Raw genomic sequence first — 22,417 nt, 5'->3', positions numbered from 1 at the left:
TACATTTGCCCTTGTAGTCCAGGCTGCAGATGAAAATTATCCATTCACCATCCCCCTTATCTGTTAATTAAATGACAGTGTAAGCAAATACTGCCTACAGAAAACTAAGTTGTTAGATAACATAAGGGGTTGTTACTATGGCAAAATACAAGCTGAATTAATAGGGAGGAATAACTGAGCAGCAAAAGAATGCAGGGTGTAGGTGTTACAAAGGGAAGAATGATGGAAAGGGGGGGGGGGCTCTCCAAGATCTAGCACTTGCGTATGACACCTATGTGTTGCAGTGCCTGGTTACTTCTTTTTTTTTTCAGCAAGCAAAGGGCAGTTCTTTGGCAGAAAAGTGTGAGTGCTGACTGCTGTCCAGTGGAAAGTTTGAGAAAAGCACTCTTGTGCAACAACTGAGGCTACATTACATTAAGGAAATCCTTATTGCCTCAAAGAGCAATGACCTCTGAGTTGACAGTAAGAAGGTGATGGGGCAAGCACTTATGCATGGAAGGAAGGTGTCAGAAGTCTAACAAATTTTTTGACTGTGGGCTCTAACAGTTTGTTTCATGCTTACCTTTCTCTCTCATGCACTTGACCCTTTCCAGAAATGGCAATGTAACCCCATAACCCCCCTTGCCCATTTCCAGGCGATGCAGATGGTCACATGATCTTGACAGTTGAGGAGAAAAGCTAGTTCCTTGATGTCTTTTGAGCAACCAGAGTAAACTTCAATATTTGGTTTCTCTGAAATGTCTCAAGCCTTGACATATGGGGACTGATTCCATGTCCTTTTTATCTATGTACCTGTTAAAGGATTAAATTCAAAAAGTGTTAACATACAGAATAATTGTAATGCCTACACTACATTAACAGTTTAATATTTCAGAAGATTTAATTGTTCTACATCTCTAGTGGTGTTCTGCTGTGTCAGTGATTTAAAGGTCCATTAGGGGCACATTTTGCAATGTATTCCCAATTGAGACAGAAAGGTAACTGATGGCTTAACAGGCTATTTACAGGTGATTTGCCTGACTGGAGTTTATGATTTAATTTCCTTTTGAACAGCTGCTTTAATCTCCAGTGCATTAGAAAGTTATGTTTTGTTTTGGAGTTGGAAAGTTTTTTCACGTTTTATTCTGACAGAATTCAAGAGCACTGTCATGTTCAATTACAATTGATTTTTTTTTTCACAAAATATGTGCATAAACTGAAATTTATAGCTAATTTGGTGTGCATTTGTGTTGCGCTTTCCCTGAGAAATGCAAGGTCTCACTGAGGGAAAACTGTTCCTGTTTTTCTTTGAACCGTTTTTCCTTCATTTATTCTACTTCTTTTTAGACAAAAAAATATTTCATGACTTTATTTAACATGATATACTGCAATCAAATAAACTTACAAAAAGGAATAAGACAGAAAAACAGTTTTCACTATGTTGTGGCCTCCAGTTGTGTGCAGAAATAAAAACAGTCACCAGATGACTGAATAAACCTTAGTCAGTGTCATAAAGGCAGAATCAGTACCAATTTTAACAAGGAAAAATGGTATGGTAAATTGGTTAGGTAGAATTAGATTACAATAAGTTTCTGTGTTGAATATCTGCAGTTTTTTGTTTTACCTTTTTTACAGTATTTAGTTAGAACTGCTGCTCACTGCACAGAGGCACCTATCAGTGATCTGTACAGCTGTCGCTATCTTGTAGTGTAATTCCACCTTGTAATCTGTGTAGATTTGGATCTCTCGCAGAGTAAGTTTCCCTTAAAATACCCTTACTGTCTAGACAGATTTTTTTTAAATACTAGAGTATCTAATTTGCGCATAGCTGACTGTTACTCATCAAGTTCCTTACTTTTAAATTTGCCTCACTCCTCCCTAGTAGATTGGCAGCTATGGATATGCACTTTATGGCTCTCTACTGGCCACTCTGGTTGAGATAGGTATTCTGAGGCATTGTAGCAATTGCCTTATATACACTTAACAACCCACTTATTTTTAATAAGACAGATAAAGTACGCAAGAGGTATAAATACACTTTAATGCCGGAGGAAAAACTCTCTCATACAACCAAAACAAATCTTACAGAGTTTGTCAGTGACACTTGCACCATGCCTACTGCACAGGGTAAAGATCCTACACATAAAACTACTTATGCTAAGGCACTTACAGGTAACCTTCCTAAAACACTAAGACCTCCTGCACAGCACAGTCAAAAAAAGGGTCCTCAGCCATCAGGTAAACACTCCATTAAAACACCACCCACAACTACACATAGTAACACTGTATCCAATGTCTCTACTGCTAAGCCCTTAAGGCACACAGCCCAATTTCCTGGTCAATGGTGATTCTATAGTAAGGCACACTGACGTCCCCCTCACCAAAATAAGTAAGGACAGAGTCACGGTTAGCTGCCTTTCCAGGGGTATGATCTGTCAAATCACACAGGCATTCGGGTCATTGAACCACAGGTACCAGTAAGACTCTGTCATAGTCCATGTGGGTGATAATGATCTGGGATCTACCTCCCTTGACTATATGAAGCAAGACATAATCAAGCTCACCAATTATATGCTTCAGACACTGAGCAGCATACTAACTTCTCCAAGGATGACACTACATTACCAAAAGAAAATTATTGATTTTAATAACTGGCTTAGCTTCTGGTATCAGTCCAAGAGGGTACACTATTTGACTGCCTGGGTGGACATGGCTGACAGACCACCCAGCTTTGCCAGGGATGGTCTGCACTTATCCCCTCTAGATTTTCGGATACCTTTTCCACCCCCCATAGTGCCTTTTTTGGGCAATGCCACAATAATAAACCTCCTGACATAACTGAACCTATGAAGGAATTTTTGAAGGTTTACTGCTCAATGATAAAAGTCTTAACAAGAAACTTCACTCCCTGCAAGCCTTCCTCTCCCCGCAGAATGTAGACCTCTGTTTAATAATGGAGACATGGTTTAAAGTCGTGGAGAGTACCCCAGCAATGCAAGGTTATAGTGCCTTTTATGTGCAGCAGCACAGAACTAAAGGGGGAGGAGTCTCAGTCTATATTAAAACCAACCTCACATCCAGACTAAAGTGTATGACCCATGGAAACTCATAGATGTACAACTCACCATAAACAGGGTCTCGTACCATATCTTTGCAACCTATAGATCCCTTTCCATGTCCCAGAAAATTCATACTACCCATCTCAATCTACTAGAGTCCCTCACTATTCAACCCAATATATTATTCATGGGAGATCTCAACTACCCCTCTATAGATTGGGATTCCTACATCATTTCTAATGCACAAGCCCATCAATTCTTAAACTTTGTTAATACTAACATCCTGGAACAGGTGGTCCATTCTCCTACCAGGGGTACAAAGATCCTTGATCTTGTACTCACAAACATGGGGGGGTGATGTTCCTCACCCAATTTAATGTCTTTCCTTGTCAGATCTGAAGGCATTATTGTTTGAAATAAAATTTAAATCTGGGTATCCAGCAGCACTAAAATCCTTTAGGAACTATTCAAAGGCTAACCTTTCTCTACTAAGCAACACATTGGCTAAATTCCAAACACATCCAAACCCAGTAAACACCACAGCATATGTTGAGCTAGTTACAAAATCTCTGTACAGCCATAATGATAGCTGTATATAGTGGGCTGTGCCACTCATATTAAGAATAAGGCAAAATCAAAACACAAGGCCCCCTGGTGTAATCACAATATCAATTAGTTATAAAACAAAAGAAAAAAGATCTTGGCCAAGCGTAGGCGAAACAAAGTCATACATATTAAAAGCCCCTGACCAATCTACACAGGCAGCTAAGAGATTTAATTAATTCTTCAAATGCTAAATTTGAAGAAAAAATAGCTTCTCAGGCAAAGGACAACCACAAAGCTGTCTACAGCTATGTCCGTAACCTCAGGGAATATGCAATAATAGGCAGAACTTATTGTAAATGGCATCACCCACACTGAACTGGAGGCCATTGCCAACCTTTTGGCTGACAGGTTCAGCTCAAATTTCTCCCCCAACTCTCCCCAACCATTACTAGGGAACAGGTCATCAATGCAATTTCCAAGGCCAAAAACACTGCATTGATGGGCCTTGATAATATCTCAGGATATTTAATAAATAGCATGAAAAATTACCTCTCTGGTCCACTTGAATCACTTTTCAACTGGAGCTACAGTCAGGTTTTCTGCCCAAGGAGTAGGAGATAGTGACAGACATCCCCTTCACAAAGGAGGTCCAAGCACTGATCCAGATAACTACAGGCCCATAAATCTGACCAGCCTTGTATGTAAGAACATGGAAATAATCATCATGGATGTGACATCCCTCCTCTGGTCCAGTGACCAAAAAGACTCAATCCTCACTACTGACACTGGTAGGGAACATTCACTGTGAGAAAAATAGACACACACAATAAATATAAAAAAAACCCACACAGATGGAAAGACTCAGACAGATAATCTCACTATATTTTTTCTGACTGAAGAATTACTGTTCCCTAGTCACTTAGTAAAGCAAGGCGAGATTAACGTGGATGAGTGTCTTTTCAGGTCCAAAAACAGACTGCACAACTCACATCTCTCTCTAGTATTCAAATACAATTTCAGTTCTGGCTACACAATGACATCACATCTGGTCACCCGACTTTGTGGTTCCCACACTATCCTCTCAGTAGAAATTGAGCTAGTATCTAGTACTGATGTGTCACAATACACACACAGAACTTTAGCTAAGGTTTTTTTACAGGATCTGGAAACTGTAAAACAACTGCAACACTTCCACCCTTCCTGCAGAAAAAAACAAGCCATTCTCTGGCACCCCAGAGTAGCAAGTAGTTCACCACTAAGGACAACAGAGCAGGATCCCAGCCCAGGCTTTTCACAGGCATTGCGTCTCTGGCTGCATTCAGACTTCTGAGATAAAATCTGTATGGCCTAAACCAAGTAATTTAATTACAGGCTATTTTTCTTAAGGTTAGCTGGGCTGAGATTAACTCTTTCCCTTCCATTATCCTCTATTAAAATATATACATTTCATCAGTTACAACAATACAGTCTGACATACTTGTATATTTTTTTCTGTCCAATAGGACCCACTGTTGATACATTTAAATACATTTCAACACAAGCATCTGTACAAATCAGTTTGATATTCAAATGCCATATCATTTTTTACAAAACCCCAGTTAGATGTGCTGGCATATGTTACACGTGCACTGCTCTAGTCACCCTAGCACAGCTGGCACTACCTTACATCATCACAATGGACATGATAAATAATGACATATGTAACCTGCAAACACTAAACCCTTCACAGTTTGGCTTTGTTAAGGGAAGGTCATGTCTGTTAAATCTGGTGGACTTTTTTGAGCATTGCAGATACAGGTCATTCTATACGTACTACTCCTAAAAAGTTTGCAGCATGAACTAAAAGTTTGCTTAGGAGTGGTGGCAGTGACAGGGTGATACTTAGACTGAAGTGCCTAGGGCCCCCAACTTGACATTTGCTGGGGCCCCTCAAAATGCTAACACCGGCCCTGCTTGATACCTATACATACATATTTAATGACTATGATCCACTACTACTACAGACAGTAGTTCAAAATTCTGAACACTGAATGTATGCCATACCCTTTCAATGTAGAACACAGCATTTTAAGTATCCAAATAAGGAACGCTCCTCGTAATTTGGTACAATGTGCCAGTCCTTCTCTGTTCCCTAAACATAGTGTACAAGATATTTCCACATATTGTACACCAAAGATGGCTGTAGATTCTGTAGGAAACGTGCACTTTTTCTAATTTGTATCTAACTTGTGTGCTGTACTGATTTAACTAGTTTGATCTGACCAACTCGAATTAAAAAACATGGGCTCTTCGGATCTGACCTCAGCCAGATTTTAGTTCTACGCCTATATCTGTCCAGTATCTTTGCTGAATTCCAGATGCTGTAGGGTTGTGCTTTGGCTCCTGTGTAGGCAAACAATTCTGAGTTGGCGTGCTGTGCTGTTAAACTGCTTTATCTATTTAGGGTTTATTGACAGATTGTTGGAATCGCTGAAGAATTCAGAGAACAACCCCAGGTTTAGGCGACTTTTGCCACGGTTTTCTTCTAAAATTTCTATATCGGTGTTTGTGTCCGTCTACGATGCAGAAACCCATCGTAAAGTCAAAATCCATAAAGAATTAGTGTTGTTTCAGTTTCCTTCTGTATGCCGGCGACCTGTGACTTTTGCCCTTGCTGTTGAGGCACGAGAACGCTAGAGTGTCTCTGCGTGAGTGGTATCCATCGGGATGTACACTCTATGGTACTTTAGGGCCTTTGCATGGAACCGAGTATTAGGTACCGCTGGACTACTACACTTGTCACTAAGAACCGGGGTGCTTGTCGTGTTTCTTGTTATCTTCTTGACTAATTCGGTAGGACTGTGTTGTCCAGTTTTGTGTCATTAAATTATCTTGTACTGTCTGTATGAGTGCTTGAACACTTTGAACATTTTATTTGGAATTGTAAACCTCCATACTGCTTTCTTAAATTGTATTTGAATCTCTATTAGATGGCTTTGTCATTTTCTGACCAAAGGCAATACTGTATTGTTCATATTAATTTACTGACTCTCATTTCATCAGTTGCCGTTGTGTACGACTTACCATAGGTCTGAACTGCACCTGGTTTGGTAAAATATACCTGCTTGTCTCATATTGTGTGATTTTTTTTTTCTGATGAATAGTTTTGAGGACTGCAATTCTTAAGTAATGATAGCCACTGAAGTTTAAGGCGTTCTTTCAGAAAATGTGTGTAAATGCAAACCTGTTATTGTAGTAACTTTCTATGTGTATAGGAGCAGTTTTTAAAATCTGTCACTGATATTGGGACTTTTGTCTCTCCTTCTCGAGATAAGTTTGAGAGCTATGCTTTGAACATTTTCATTTGTGTCTTAAACATCATTTGAGTGTTTCGCTTAACTTACTTTTAGTTTATTGGATTTTTATTCGCTAATATACGTCAAGTGTGTGTGGGTGGGTGTGTTTTCTCTACAGTTCAATTTATTTATTTATTTATTTATTGTTTGTTTTTGCTGTTATTCCTGCAGGATTTATCCTTACTTTTTTGTTTGTTTGTTTTTGCTGTTACTCCTGCAGGATTTATGCTTACTTTTTAACTATTTGGGATGTTTTTGCATGCATGTTTGTATGTCAGCTTTGACTTCCATTGTTGATGGTGAAATTCTGGTTGTTATCGCTAGCAGTTATTGTCTGCTTCTTAACATTTCAATTTCATTTGCAAGTTTTGTGCTTTTAGAGAATACTCTTGAACACGCTTATAGCTTTAAGAATAACTCCATGCATATTTTTTTAGCATATTGTAGTCTGTTAAATATTTCCAGTTAGTGTGTTAGCTCTTACCGAATATCAGAAGAAATAAGCTCTGAATAACAAGACCCTCCTCCTTGAGCCATCTCTTAACAGTGATTCGCCAGATTGCTTTTCTTTACTCTCAAGTCTTCTTCATCCTTATTATGCAGAAGGCTTGGAGTAGCAAGGTCTGTCAGGAGGCAGTGTCTAACTTCATGCCCTGACAGGAGTTTCCTTATTTGCATAAAGATGTCTCAACACTGCCTGAGATTGAAACAGATTAAGGTTTGGGGTCCCGACAGGGCAGAGTAGACCCTATATATATATATATATATATATATATATATATATATATATATGTGTGTGTGTGTGTATATGTATATATATATATATATATATATATATATATATATATATAATATGCGTGTGTGTATATACATATACACACATATATGTGTGTTACATATGTATATATAGTGTGTGTATCTACATATACAGTGCAATGAAAAAGTATTTGCCCTATCCTGATTTCTTATTTTTTTGCATGTTTGTCACACTTGTATGTTACAGATCATCAAACAAATTTAAATATTAGACAAAGATAACCCAAGTTAACACAAAATGCAGTTTTTAAGTGATGATTTTATTTATTATGGAAAAAGAACTATCCAAACCTACATGGCCCTATGTGAAAAAGTAATTTCCCCCCCTTGTTAAATCATGAAGTAACTTTTGGGAAACCTGAGTTCAATTTCACTAGCCACACCCAGGTATGATTACTGCCAGACCTGTTGAATCAAGAGATCACTTAAATAAAACCTGTTAGACAAAGTGAAGTAGGCCAAAAGATCCCAAAAAGGAAGACATCATGCCGCGATCTAAAGAAATTCCGGAACAGATGAGAAACAAAGTAATTGACATCTATCAGTCTGGAAAAGGTTACAAAGCCATTTCTAAAGCTTTATTACTCCAGCGAACCATGGTGAGAGCCATTATCCACAAATGGAGAAAACATGGAGCAGTTGTGAACCTTCCCAGGAGTGGCCAGCATACAAAAATTACCCCAAGAGTGTAGGGACGACTCTTCCAAGAGGTCACAAAAGAACCCAGAACAACATCTAAAAAACTGCAGGCCTCACTTGCCTCATTTAAGGTCAGTGTTCATGACTCGACCATAAGAAAGAGACTGGGCAAAAATGGCATGCATGGCAGAGTTCCAAGGTGAAACCCACTGCTGACCAAAAAGAACGTAAAGGCTCGTCTCACTTTTGCCATAAGACATCTTGATGATCCCCAAGACTTTTGGGAAAATATTCTGTGGACTGACGAAACAAAAGTTGAACTTTTTAGGAGGTGTGCGTCCCATTACATCTTGCGTAAAAATAACGCAGTATTTCAGAAAAAGAACATCATGCCAGCAGTCAAACATGGTGGTGGTAGTGTGATGGTCAGGGGCTGCTTTGCTGCTTCTGGACCTGGACGACTTGCTGTGATTGATGGAACCATGAATTCTGTTCTCTACCAAAAATCCTGAAGGAGAATGTCCGTCCATCAGTTTGTGACCTCAAGCTGAAGCGCGCTTGGGTTCTGCAGCAGGACATTGATCCAAAACACACCAGCAAGTCCAGTAGTCCACCTCTGAATGGCTTAAAAAAAAAGCAAAATGAAAGTTTTGGAGTGGCCTGGTCAAAGTCCGGACTTAAATCCAATTGAGATGCTGTGGCATGACTTTAAAAAGGCGGTTCATGCTTGGAAACTCTCCAATACAACTGAATTAAAACAATTCTGCAAAGCAGAGTGGGCCAAAATTCCTCAACAGTGATATGAAAGACTCATTGCCAGTTATCACAAATGTTTGATTGCAGTTGTTGCTGCTAAGGGTGGCACAACCAGTTATTAGGTCTAGGGGGAAATTACTTTTTCACATAGGGCCATGTAGGTTTGGATAGTTTTTTTTCCCTTAATAAATAAAATCATCACTTAAAACTGCATTTTGTCTTTACTTGGGTTATCTTTGTCTAATATTTACATTTGATGATCTGAAACATTAAAGTCTGACAAACATGCAAAAAAATAAGAAACCAGGAAGGGGGCAACTACCTATTCATTGCACTGTATAGATGTCTATAGATACACACATATAACGCGTATTGTGTTATGTGAAACATGAAAATATCTTCTACTGTAAATTTAGGGAATGAATTTCTGTATAAAGCAAACTGTATTTTTTCTGTTTTTCCCTTATTTTGTTTTGCTGTGTTTTGTCTGTTGAACACTGACTTAATGCACCCATAGTTTTTTTTTTTTTTTTTTTTTTTTTTTTTAGATTAGGTGATCTTCTTTTGTTATGTTATAGGGATTATTGTATAGTTAATTTACGATTAGATTTTTAGACTAGTTGAAATTGAAATGCAGTTCTGAGTTTTAGGTTACAGTTGGTTATTTTAATGTTTTATTTTCGTCTGTTTTGCAAGTAATTCTGTTTTACAGTTAGCTTATGGTTTTCTGTTCTTACGTGTTACTTGGAGTAACCATGCAGTTAGTTGAAGGTCTGGCTGAGGCTTACACTATGTGGGTGTTCATGAGGGTTCTAAAGGGCCTCCAATGTAGAGGCTTCTCCAGAAGCTGAGGCCAACGCAGAGTGAATCGAACATATCGGGGCTAGTATGGAGCTGTGAGATTGACCTTGGCTGAAGCAATTTGGGGATCAGGAAATGTAAATAAAAGCCTTTTAAGAGTCGTGGGGTCATTTCTGTTAGTGTGCAACTCAGGACACTCTTGTAGAGGGAGGATTAAGTGAAAAAGGAGTTGCTGTATTTGGTGTTTGGTTTGTAATGTAAAAAAGTCTGAGCAAGTCTCCCCTCAGCAGTGGAAGAGTTTGAACACCATGAATTATCTTGAAGCATCCGTGGAGACCGCCAGAACTGGGATGAAAAGACCTAGTAAAGGTCTGCCTAGAGTAAGGTTTGATTTGTGCAGCCAGCAACTTAGATGTTTTTGTAGGTTTTATATTTTTAGCCAGAAGACACATGGGAGCTGAGACTTGATTTCACTGTATCTGTAGAGACCACTGAAACACTCTAGTATAAAACTGGCATAGGGCAACCATGTAAATCATGCCACATGAGGCCAAATGTTCTAAAGCAGAGGGAATCTGGATCCATTTTTTCATTGTAGGTCCTGAGTCATAGTAGTCTTTATGAGCAGAATTCTGTCAGAGTTCATAAGTGATTTGCAGAATAGAGTGTTCAGAGTGCATCTGAGAAATGTTAGTGTCTGGGTTGGCGTCATCTGTAACTTTGGGACTCACAATTTACACCACAAGAACTCAAGGACTCTAATAGATTCCCTGGCTACAATTAGATTGCCCAGTTTTTTTTTGGTGGGGGGGCTAGGAGCCAGTTATACAAGTACAAAATATCTTGGCACATTCTAGCCTCTGATTCTTTGCAACAGTGGTTGTGCACTTTGTGAACTTGCTGGAGGCTGTAGTGTGTACAGATTGAAGTGTCAGGAATTGCTAGTGGCCTTCTTCTACCCAGAATTTATATAAATCTCCTAAACTCCTGAATGATCTTGATGTGCAGTTGGATGTGCTGGAAGTCCAACGAAAACATTCCTTTTCCTTTGGGGAGACAAGGAAGGAAGGACTGCACTATGCCCATGTGGGATAATTCCATTGTAATTAACTGGTTTAGGCTTTTTTGAGTAAGTATTGGTATGAGGTCCTTTGTTTTTAATTTTCAGAGAAAAGCATCTATAGAGTAGTATCATAGCCCAGTCTAGGCTGGTGGTACCTCTTGCATGGCTTGGCTTGTTTTAAAGACTGTTTGTTTTAATGTCTCTTTTTGTACTACCTTCTTTTGATGGGGTAAGGTGTGGCAAGAGCTCTAAAGATGCCAGGCAAGTTCTTTTGGCCTCCTAAGGAATGGACATGTTGGTGGCAGACATCTTGGGATGACTGTGTTGTTGCACTGGCTATCCTTAAGAAGGTTCTTAAACCACAGAACCCAGCTTATCACTTAAAAAAGGAGTTGCTTGTGTTGGACATACTAAAGAGGTATGTTTGTCAGTTTTCCTGAGAGTTGGCAGGAATAAAAAACGTTGTCTGAGAAGTTTGCCAGTGAACCTGAAGTATGAGCTGCTGTCCCAGTTGTTGGCCATATTGTTAATAGCAAACCTCACCGTGAGCAACAAAAACAGTGGTTCAGATAGACTACTGGCACTGAGTCAAAACAACCACTACTAAACCATAACTCAAATGGACCAAAGGCAGCTAGCAGAAGCTTGGAAAAACTATCAAAAAAATTAACCAACTGCAGCCTTTTAGCAGAATGAGAGAAAAGCAACACTGAAGCACAACAAGCATAGCCATGTAATATCTAGCGATGTAGGAGTCAATTTACAGGAGAAAGGGAAAGGTAAAAATGCCTCCGAGGGAAGTTGAGAGTCAAAAACACTTTTGATTTGAAAAAAAAAATTATAAGACTGACCTGTCTTTTGTAGGAAAACATCAAGAATGATAATGGGTCAGACTAGAGCAAATATAAGTGAAAGAAAGCATGTTATATTCACAACTTCTATAGAAGTAGTTTGGGACTGTTTTAGAGAGGTGAGGCTCTCAATGGTTAGCAAAAGGTCTGGAAAGGATCCTTCCTTGTAAAGAATTACATTTAAGGGGGAGAGATGAGTGGCTTGGGAAAATTGTAGATTAAGACACACTAATTGATGGAGAAGGAACTCCCCACCTTAGATGTGTTGGTATGGTTTGTATTGGTTCTTACAGTAGGACACATAATATTTTTAACTTTTTGCAGTTAATGACTATGTGTTTTTGTTGCATGGCTATATGCATTGCTTATACTGTGCTTCACTGTTTTGTCTTTTGCCATATGCTGTGCTATTTCATGGCTTGTATATCTTGGACAGTTTGTTATTCACCATTGAACTGATACAATTTTGTTTATTGGTGTGCAGGTGCACACAATTTTGAGAGTTCTGGGCATTCTTTGCTGAATGAAGTGCAAAACTTGAAGGTAGAATGGCAAGCAGTTCATTAAAAAATAATGTTTGAAATTATGGGAAGTGAATAAGAGATGGTAGGCTATATATAGGTTGGAGACAGTGGGATTGACAAAAAGGCAGGAGTCAGAGCTGGATGTGGCAGAGTTAAAGATGTTAAGATTTGCACTGGGTGTGACTAGGGTGGACAGGATTAGGAATAAGTATATTAGAATGTCAATGCAGGTAGGACGGTTTGGAGACAAAGCCAGAGAGACAAGATTATGTTGGTTTGGACATGTGCTGAGGAGGAATGCTCGGTATAGTGGGAAAAGGATGCTAAGGATGAAGCTGCCAGGTAAGAGGAAGGCCTACGTTAAGGTTTATAGATGTGAGAAAGGATATGCAGGTGGTTGGTGTGACAGAGAAAGATGCAGAGGACAGGAAGAAATGGAAACAGATGATCCGCTGTAGCGACCCCTAACAGGAACAGCCGAAAGAAAAAAAAAAGGCGGCTATCTAGCAGCTACAGTATACAGTTTAGTTTTTTTTAAAGAGAGTGCACTTTTTCTTGGAGCTTAAACTTATTGTTTTTGAAGACATATAACCTATTTTTCACATCTGGAGGAGAATAGAGATAAAACGACAAATGGCAATCAGTGGCAGTGGGAGCACAGGCTGTGACATGCACTTTAGCATGGTTAACCTTAATTTTAAGTTAGGTAATGCCTGTGGGTGCAACTGTTGATTTTGGTGTAGTTGTTCCTGTTTGGAGGGTTAAACTTAATTGTTTTTTTTTTTTTTTTTGAAAATGTACAGAGGTTTTATATTTTTGCTTAAAGTTAATAGGGGATGAGGGATACTATGAAAATATATTTTGTTTTAATGAAAACCTTTAGTTAAGTCTTGAAAATGTGACAAAGTTTCAAATGGAGATGAGAAGAAACAAATGTAAAAAAAGAGCATGCCAAGTGTTACCATGTGCATGCAAGACAAAAGTTGGAAATGTACATTAAAAATAACTTGTTTATCATAATGGCTACTCTGTCCATATTATTTTGAAATGTAAATGGTCTTACAGGTATAGGCAAAAAGGAGAGTATTAAATTATGTTAAGAAATGCAGAGTGCAAATAACAGTGCTGCAGGAGACACATTTGGAAAAAAAATAAAGCTCCGGTAGTCATAGAAGAAGGGGAAAAAAAACAATAATAGTAGATTTATGGTAGTAAGGGCTTATTGGCACGGAAGGAGAATTATACTGGCACATATTTATATTCCAACAAAAACTGCTGTTATGGAGCTTTCATTTTTCAGAGAAACAGTCAGCTTTCAGTAGGGAATATTACTTGTAGGTTGGTATTGAAACTTGATTTGCAATAGTGAAGATGCATTAGAGGGACCTAGAAAAGAAAGTATAACAAAAAGGGGGTAGATTTCTGAAGAATTTTATGAAAATGTTTGGTTTGGACAGAGTGAATTCTGTAGTAGAACTCTATCAATATTTACTCCAAGATGCAGTAACTGGACTAGACTGAATAGAAATTATATTTCACAGGAACGTGCATTTAATTTAAAGTTTCAACACACATCCAGTAATTATTTCAGATCATGCAGTGATTAAAAACCAAGATAAAATGCAGGGTAATGAAATAAAAATGAAATACCGGTGCTTTCCCACCTACCAGTTAAAGAGAGGAATGTAAGCAATGGGTAGTTGAAAATTTTTAGGAGTTATTAGGGAAGATAGAAATTTATTCAGAAGTGATAGCTAGTGAGTGGGATAGAATTGGAGTTTAAAAACAGGGTAGAAACAAAAGGGAAAGAGAGATGGTTAAGAAGTATCGGGAATTATTTAAATGGGCTGACATGGATAAAGTATTACATAATAAGGGGAATCTCGTAGAACCAGAAGAGGCTCACCTGCAGAGTGCTAAAGAGAAGCCAAGGTCGTATTTGGATAATATACATTAGGTAAGTAACTATTCTTCGGTAACAATTCCTGAACACAAAATGGATTAGCATAACAACTTAGGTAAAAGAAAGCAGAAAGAGTTGCGCCAAACTTGAGGAGCCTATAACAAGAAAAATAACCAGCAATCATATAGGGGTATTCAAGAGATTTCCAAAATTTTATGAAAATGTGTGTAAAGCAGAAGTCAAGAAAGAGTGCAGATAGAAATATTTATGGAAGACTTAATTACACCAGTGTTAGAGGTAGATGACAGTTAAGATAGGAGAAGATGAGATAAAAACAGTGATGTATAATCAATCTGCAGGAACGTCTCCAGGAACAGATGATATTTCTGTGGAAGTTTGCAAGTTATGAGGGAGGAAAGTAAAAAAAAAGATCTGGAAGATTTTGTTTAGCAGTATTTTAAAAGGAGGGGAAGCACCAACATCTTGGAAAAAAGCTGTGGTGGCTGTATTAGCTAAAGAAGGTAGACCCAGTTCTGTCCTAGTTGGGCCTCTCTCTTGAGTGCCCCAGTTCCTGGCTGCACTAACAGTGTATTTTTCTGGGAAGCAGAATGTCATGCAGGGGCTTATGTGTGGTAAATTCTATTTGTGTACCACCTAGGAATGTTGGCAAGGGACTCTTACTTTTCATATCTGCTGAGAAGATTCACTATGCATTAATTGGTTGCTGTAATGCTAACTGTATTTGGAAGATTGTCTTTTAACCAGCTGTACCTCCATCCATCATTCTTTAAAAAAAATCTTTATTGAATTACAATTTTTGATGTAGGCAGTCGTACATTTATTTAAAAGAAAACAAACCATATTGACATATTTCATTTGCAAACATACGTAACGTACGAAGTCATTGTCAATCGATCGTTATCATTTTATAGCTAATTCAATTCCTGTCTTCCCTTAAATGTCATTCCTCTTCCAAAGCATTATTCTGCATGTATTGTTCCCACAGTTCCCATTTTTCTTTGTAATTTGCTCCTACTGTTTTCTAAAGTTCTAATTTCAGCTCCATCTCTTACCATATTTACTACTTCTAATACGGTTGGTTTAGACTTTTGATTTCTATTTTTTAGTAACTGCTTTTTTTTGGCAGCCATCAGAATTAATATCAGCAGGGTCTTGCTATGTGTAGGCAATTCAGATCCCGTATTTCTTTAATACACCAATTTGCTCACCCAGTTTTTCTGACAGTGTAATCTGCAGGGAATTTTTAAAGTCTGTCAACTCATTACACTCCCAAAAATATGATCCTAATGACCTCTTCTTTTTTTTTTCCCCATCACTCCTCCAACATTTGAAGTCTACCCAAGGAAAAATTCTTTGGAGTCTACTGAGAGTATGGAAATGGCAATGCATATACTTCCAAGCAAAAATCCTAAATCTTCTAGACTTCGTTGCATATTTGGGAGACTATATCCGTCCAGTGTTTCTTTTTAAATTGGTTATCCAATCTCTCTCCTCAATCCTTTCTAACCTCCTCCTTTTTATATGCCCTACTAATTATCCCTTTCTAATGGCAGCTTCTGTTCTAGAGTCAACTCTCCCATTGGCAGGTTTTCACTATTCCTTTCCCTTTGCCTATACCCTGATATCAGTCCTTGATAGGGAAGGTAGTCTCTGGCCTTCAGTCCAAATGATTACCTTTCCCTGTCTGCCAGTTTCTCCAGTAAATCCCAGCTCCCTTTTGCCTACTCTCTGTAGCCTTAATTACAGTTATCTCTATTGGTGGAAGCTCCTTTCTCCATTCTCGTGTTGTTGGCTTAGTTCTTAAAATACATTCTGCTACTTTATGAATGTAATAATTTTGTATAGCTATTGTTATTCTCCTTAAGGATCTGCATCCAAAATCCTAGTGTTTCCTTATGTCTTGAGGTTGCCCATCATCATTATCCTTTTCCACTTTGAATTATAGCTTTCTGCTTGTGCTATGTATAGGAGCCTTAACTGTTTAACCCTGAAATACCCCTTCAGATCAGGTCATCTCAAACCCCTTGTTCTGTTGGAAGGGTCAGCTTATCCCACTTGACTCTTGCCCTCTTCCCCTCCCGATAAAATCCTTCAACTCTCTTTATTAATTGCTATCTACAACTTCTCTTCTGGTTGATAAAAATACGCATGACCTGTGTACAAGACTAAAACATTTTGACTGCTTGTATCTTATCCACATCCATAAAACAGAGTTTCCAGTTTCTTGGTTTTTGTATTATCTTATCCTTAGCTGCCATAACAGAATCCTTATTAACCAATACTCCTAAATACTTCATTTTATCATGACCCCATAAATATGGGTATTCCTGAACTAATTTGTCTGTGGGTGTATAGTTTGCAGCTGTCGTCCTTGTTTTATCTTCATTAATTTTGTATTCCACAAAGACTTGAAACTGTCTCAGAATGTTTCGGAACATTGAAATGTCCTTTTCTGTTTTTATCTGGTACAAAGTAATATCTGCAAATAAAGCCAACTTTTCTTGATTACCATACCAATTCTATCCTTGGATTTCTGAGTTCCTTATTTTCTTTGCCACTGGTTCTAAATATAACACAGATAACAAAGGGGAAAAGAGGCCACCCCTGCTTGGTTCCTCTATTCAAACAGAACTTGTCAGATAGGAGCACCCTCACAACCACTTTGATTTTCTTGTCTGATCCTGCATATATCCTCCTAATTAATCTTGTTATTGTGTCAAGGAATGCAAATGCTTTCATTACCCTACCCCTAAAATAAATAAACTGTACTCAGCATGGCAGAACTAGAGCCAATAAAGGATCGCACCCCTTATCGAATATCACAAACCACACTAGTACTTGTAGAAGAAACTTCATCATAATAAAGTTATTAACATCACAACTCTATATAATCAGTAAAACTTTAGTAAAACTTGCTCATTGGTTAAAACAAACTCAAAACAGCAAGATACCATTGGTCTTCTAAAATGTCTATCACTTAACATAGAATCACTTTTCTTTAACAAACTAATATTATTGTCCCCAATACAACATATAAAAATGCAACATATAAAATGTGTATTATTGCAACATAAAAAAAATATATAGATGTAAATATATATGGATTCACTTTATAATCTCGAAATACTGCACTATCGAATTTCAGTATCTCAAGACTATAAAGCCGAAAACACACAAACCCGAAAACCAAAACCGTGAACGTCAACAAAACACTCCACCACACATACAAACACAAATACACCTACCTCCCGAAACTACAACAAAGCAAAACAACACACACGAACACAAAACAAACACACAAACCTACCCTTCCTATAAGCAGGGGGGCAAGCACCCCCGCTACTTATATATACTAACTGTGTGGTCGCACTAAAGACCAAAAGACAGAAAACCTACCACCACACATTCTACACCCCCCCCTTGCACAAACACACATCACACACATACAAACACCACCACTCTCAACACTGTCACACTCTCACACTCTTACCTACCTACCCTAACCCACACCTAAAACTCCCCAACACACTCACAAACCCTCCCCAAAACATTGCACTTACCTAATGCACCATCAGTACTGCGGGTTTGATATTTCCGGGTTCGATATTCTGCAGTTTCGCGCAACTGCAGATTCCACAGTTTGGTCTCGAGATACTGAAATTCAACATTTCAGTATTTTGAGATTCCAAAGTGAACCCATATATATTATTTTAACAAATAAAAATTATTTACTAACCATACATAAATGTACAAAAAATACATGCCTTTTGTTTATTTTGCAAATGCCTCTCATTTGTATGGCAAAGCTCTCCACTTTAAGACGGGTAAAATGGAAACATGATTGTTTAACCCCAGACTGGCACATGCATCAAAATAAAGTTGCCATACTAATTCTCTAAGTTCTAACTTTGTTTCCCAGTCTTCCCCTCTGTCCAGGGGCTTAACTTGTATAATAACCCAAAATTTAAAGTTATCTACATTACATACAACAGTGTGCCTAAATAAAGCATTTGTTTCCTTTTTCTTAATGTCATACAGGTGTTCGTATATTCTTTGTTTTAAACAAGGTTCAGTTTTCCCTATATAGAATGCATAACGTGAGGTACAGTAAGCATGTATATCACATCTTTAGAATGACCATTCTAGTAGCCATCTGCGGGCATAAATCTATTTATATTTGATAAATATAACTCTGCCACATTAGCCACAATAGAACACTGGGGACGACTCCCACACTTAAAGGTCCCACTATAGTGTGAGTGACCCATGTTCTCAAACATATTTTTAAATTGAACACCTCTCCTAAAACTAAATTGTAAAGGGGAACTAAACACCTTTAGACTATTGAGCATCAATGCAAAAATGTTCCAGTGTTGTGTCAGAATTAATCTTATCTGAGAAGTGTCCTGACTATACCTGGTCACAAAATAAGTATCACTGACTCTCCTTGTTATAATGAGAGAGCCTGCTTGATTGGTGCTGTCACATTGTATCACCACTGTACTGGTTTCTACCTCCCATCTGTTGATCAGAGGGATGTATTTGCTACCCCACCCCCTCAAAATCTCATCTTTTATAGGTTCGATCAAAGATTTGGGATACTCTGTAAGTATAAATAAATTCTCAATAAATTCCAATTCATCAATCAAGTCTTTCTTACATGAGGTCATGTGGGCAGCCCTCACCATTTTCCCTTTTACTATATTTTTCTTTTGGAGATAATGATGGTTACTCTGATGCAAATAAAAATTTGAGAAATATTCCTTCTTAAAAATTCTACACACAAATTTCTCATCTAACTCATCCTTTGTAATTTGAACATCAAAATATTGAATATGCACTCTACCTACTTGGTGGGTAAATGACAGAAAGTCAGCGGTGGTCTCTAAATATTTAAAAAAATCTGTTGTATATCCAACTGGACCCTGCCAAATAAATAATATATCATCCAAAAACAGATAATACGCCTTGATATATTTGTAAAATTCAGATGTAAATACAAAGTGTTTTCCCAATATAGTAGCACAATATTTGCATACTCGGAGGCGCATGCTGCACCCGTAGCAACACCATCGAGTTGCTTGTAATATTCTCCTTGAAAATATAAGAAATTATTCTTTAAAACAAGCTCCATGTATTCAGTGATTAATCTAAAGTCATTACTGCTTTAGAATTCAAACTCCATTAAGCATTTCCTCAAGCCAGGATAAACCTAAATGATGAGGAATTATTGAGAAGAGATCCTTTATATTGGGTCTGTATTGGAACATCGAACATTTAACAGTTCGAATCACTAAAGGGCAACCCTTAGTGATTGAACTGTTAAAACATCGAATGTTCCAAAAAAAAATTTAAAACAACAAAAAAACCTAAATGGTGTAGGCGGGGGGCAAGCCTCCCTGCACCCCCATGTGGGGGCTGCGCCAACCTCACCCCCCGCTACTTAAATATACCAACTCCGAGACCGCACTACATTGAACTAAATGGAAATCTCCCCTTACGGATTTTCCGTTTACTTCTTCGATGTTCTGCAGTTTCGCCATTCTTGTGCCAACCATGTCATATTCGACATTGTCGGCTTTCGCGAATTCAATATAGACCCTTTACATCAACAGTTACAATCAATATTCCAATAACCCTACTTTAGTTAATAGATCCCATGAATCTATTAAAATGTGATCATATAAAGCATAAAATGGTTTTAATTTGGTGTCTATGTACATAGCTAAGGGTTGGGTCTTGGAACCAGCAGAAGCTACTATCGGTCTTAACAGTGGATCTCTTGTATCTTTATGAACCTTTGGGATTCCAAAAATTCCAAGAATCATGGGTTTTTTAACATATAAGTAGTTATATAGTTTTTCATCCATTAACCCTTATAAAAGATTGTCTTCTAAAGTCAAATCTATATTTCTGTATGCCACATTTATTTCATTTCGAGGTACCTGAGAATATCTCCCCTCAGTGTTCAGTAATTCCAACATTTTCCCGGCATAGCTCCATTGTTTCATAATCACTCCAGCCCCCCTTATCAGGTTTCATTATTCTTAAGTCATCTCTCCTGCCCAATGTCTCTAACAAATCCCTTTCTTCAAGGGTCAAATTGCCCTTAAACCATCTCTTCATTTTAAAGTAATCCTTAATCTCATTCTCGATTAAAGTATCAAAATTATTGAGCATTGGATGGAGGTATACTCTTTTTCTGTAAATTTCTATTGTGTAAATTTCTACTAGGAGCTAATAAAACTACTTTGTCCAAAAAAATCTCCTCCGGGTTCAATTTCCTTACAAACATCTTAACATCTATTAAAGTCTCAGATAAGTTGCCCTTTTTAGCAGGGATAAAGATAAAGCCTTTTTCAAAAAGTTAAAGTGGGTCACATCAAGGGTCATATCACTGTAATTGAAAACATGGAAATTGCCATAAATATATATATTGCCCCCTTCACAAATAATATTTCTGTTATCACTTGTACTCATTATGTCCCCCTCCTTCTGTTTCCCTATCCCTTGTTGTATTGTTGGGATCACCAGTTGTATGTCACCTGAGCATATGTAGGACATGATACTTGGTTCTGGAGTCTTGGGGACCTCCTGTGGACAGGTCTGTCTAAAGGGACTCTAGATTCACTTCCCTCTGGATCTCTTTGATTATCACCACCATCTGTTATATCCCTTTCGTCTCTAAACTGTGGCATGTCTGTAGATTTGGGTAAGAACCTTGAATAGGCTTTTCCTTCCTGGTATTCCCTTTCATCCCATTCCAATTTGGAAATCTTTCTTTTTTGTTTTTTTTTTCTACTGCTGCATCCACATCCTGAAAAACACTTTAAATACTTGTTTTTATATTCAGTGATAGAATAAAATAAATCTTCCTGTATTCGCAGGTTTAAATTTAAAATCTGTTGATGTAGTACATTCAACTGTTTTTCGTTTTCTTTTATCAACACTCGCATAATAGTCAAACCACTCTTTATTCAGTATATTAACAATTTCATTAAACATTTCTGTTCCATCCAACACATTATTGGGGAATTTGTTTAAGCGTAATTCCCTGGGTACCCTTTTATATAAAATGCATTCCTTCAAAAACCATTTGCCTAAGGTTAATGATTTATACTTCATTAGACTGTCTGTCATACCAAGTTACAAATTGAAACAGTGTTGTCCAATTTGGTGACATTTTTGTCCAATTCAAAATCCATTTGCTTTAACCAGTTGTTAATATCCATATTAGCGTATTTATTGATGGAAATGTTCCAGACAGTCCTCAAATTAACTGAACTCGTCTTTCTCCTCCATTAGCTCTACAAAACATCGTTGCCTCATAGCTGGCGGAAGTGACATCTCCTCTCCGTGTCTGGGTTGGAAATGGAATAAAAGTATATTTCTCATCGTTCACAGAATGCAGTTGGGAAAATAATTGCACCAACCTAGTAAGTTCACCAAGCAGTGATACATTGCCAGAGCTCACTGGAGTACTTCCTCGGACATCCCGTCCTGCCATCTTCACCAAACAAAATCCACACTAACTAGTAACCCGGTGAAAACTGAGCCAACCACGAACATGAAATAAATAAACTGTACAAAGCACAGCAGAACTAGAGCCAATAAAGGATCGCATCACACCAGGAGTTGTGGAGGAACAATTTAATAAAATAGAGTAAGCGCTTTTGTTTCACTCCAGGAAACTTCATCAGAATAACGTTATTAACATGACAACTCTTTATATAATTAGTAAAACTTGCTCATTGGTTAAAACAAACTCAAAACGGCAAGATTCCATTGGTCTGCTAAAATGTCTATCACTTAACATAGAATCACGTTTCTAATACAACATATAAAAATGTGTATTAATGCAACATATAAAAAAATATTATTTTAACAAAATTATTTATCAGCCGTACATAAATATACAAAAAATAAATTACTTTTGTTTGTTTTGCAAGTGCCTCTCATTTATATGTCAAAGCTCTCCACTTTAAGACAGGTAAAATGGAAAGATGATTGTTCAACCCCGGACTGGCATATTCATCAAAATTAAGTTGCCATACTAATTCTCTAAGTTCCAACTTTGTTTCCCAGTCTCCCCCTCTATCGAGGGGTTTAACTTGTTCAATAACC

The 22,417-nt window shown here is 37.7% G+C and overlaps 1 protein-coding gene across 2 annotated transcripts in view; it reads left to right on the top strand.

The window, feature by feature from the left end:
• The first annotated feature begins 6,094 nt into the window (after window positions 1-6,094).
• LOC122797194 (SREBF chaperone) overlaps window positions 6,095-22,417 on the top strand; it is a 2,019,897-nt gene continuing 2,003,574 nt past the window's right edge. Inside the window, exon 1 of one of the 2 annotated variants that reach the window (XM_044066018.1) lies at window positions 6,095-6,416. The gene's annotated coding sequence lies outside the window, so the exon portion shown is untranslated. The remainder of the gene's footprint in view (window positions 6,417-22,417) is intronic. The other variant, XM_044066017.1, reaches the window with a different exon arrangement.

This window comes from Protopterus annectens, chromosome 3.part0 (genome assembly GCF_019279795.1).
Source record: "Protopterus annectens isolate FY-2018-M chromosome 3.part0, PAN1.0, whole genome shotgun sequence".
NCBI lineage: Eukaryota > Metazoa > Chordata > Ceratodontiformes > Protopteridae > Protopterus > Protopterus annectens.
This window is presented reverse-complemented; position numbering and strand designations above follow the sequence as displayed.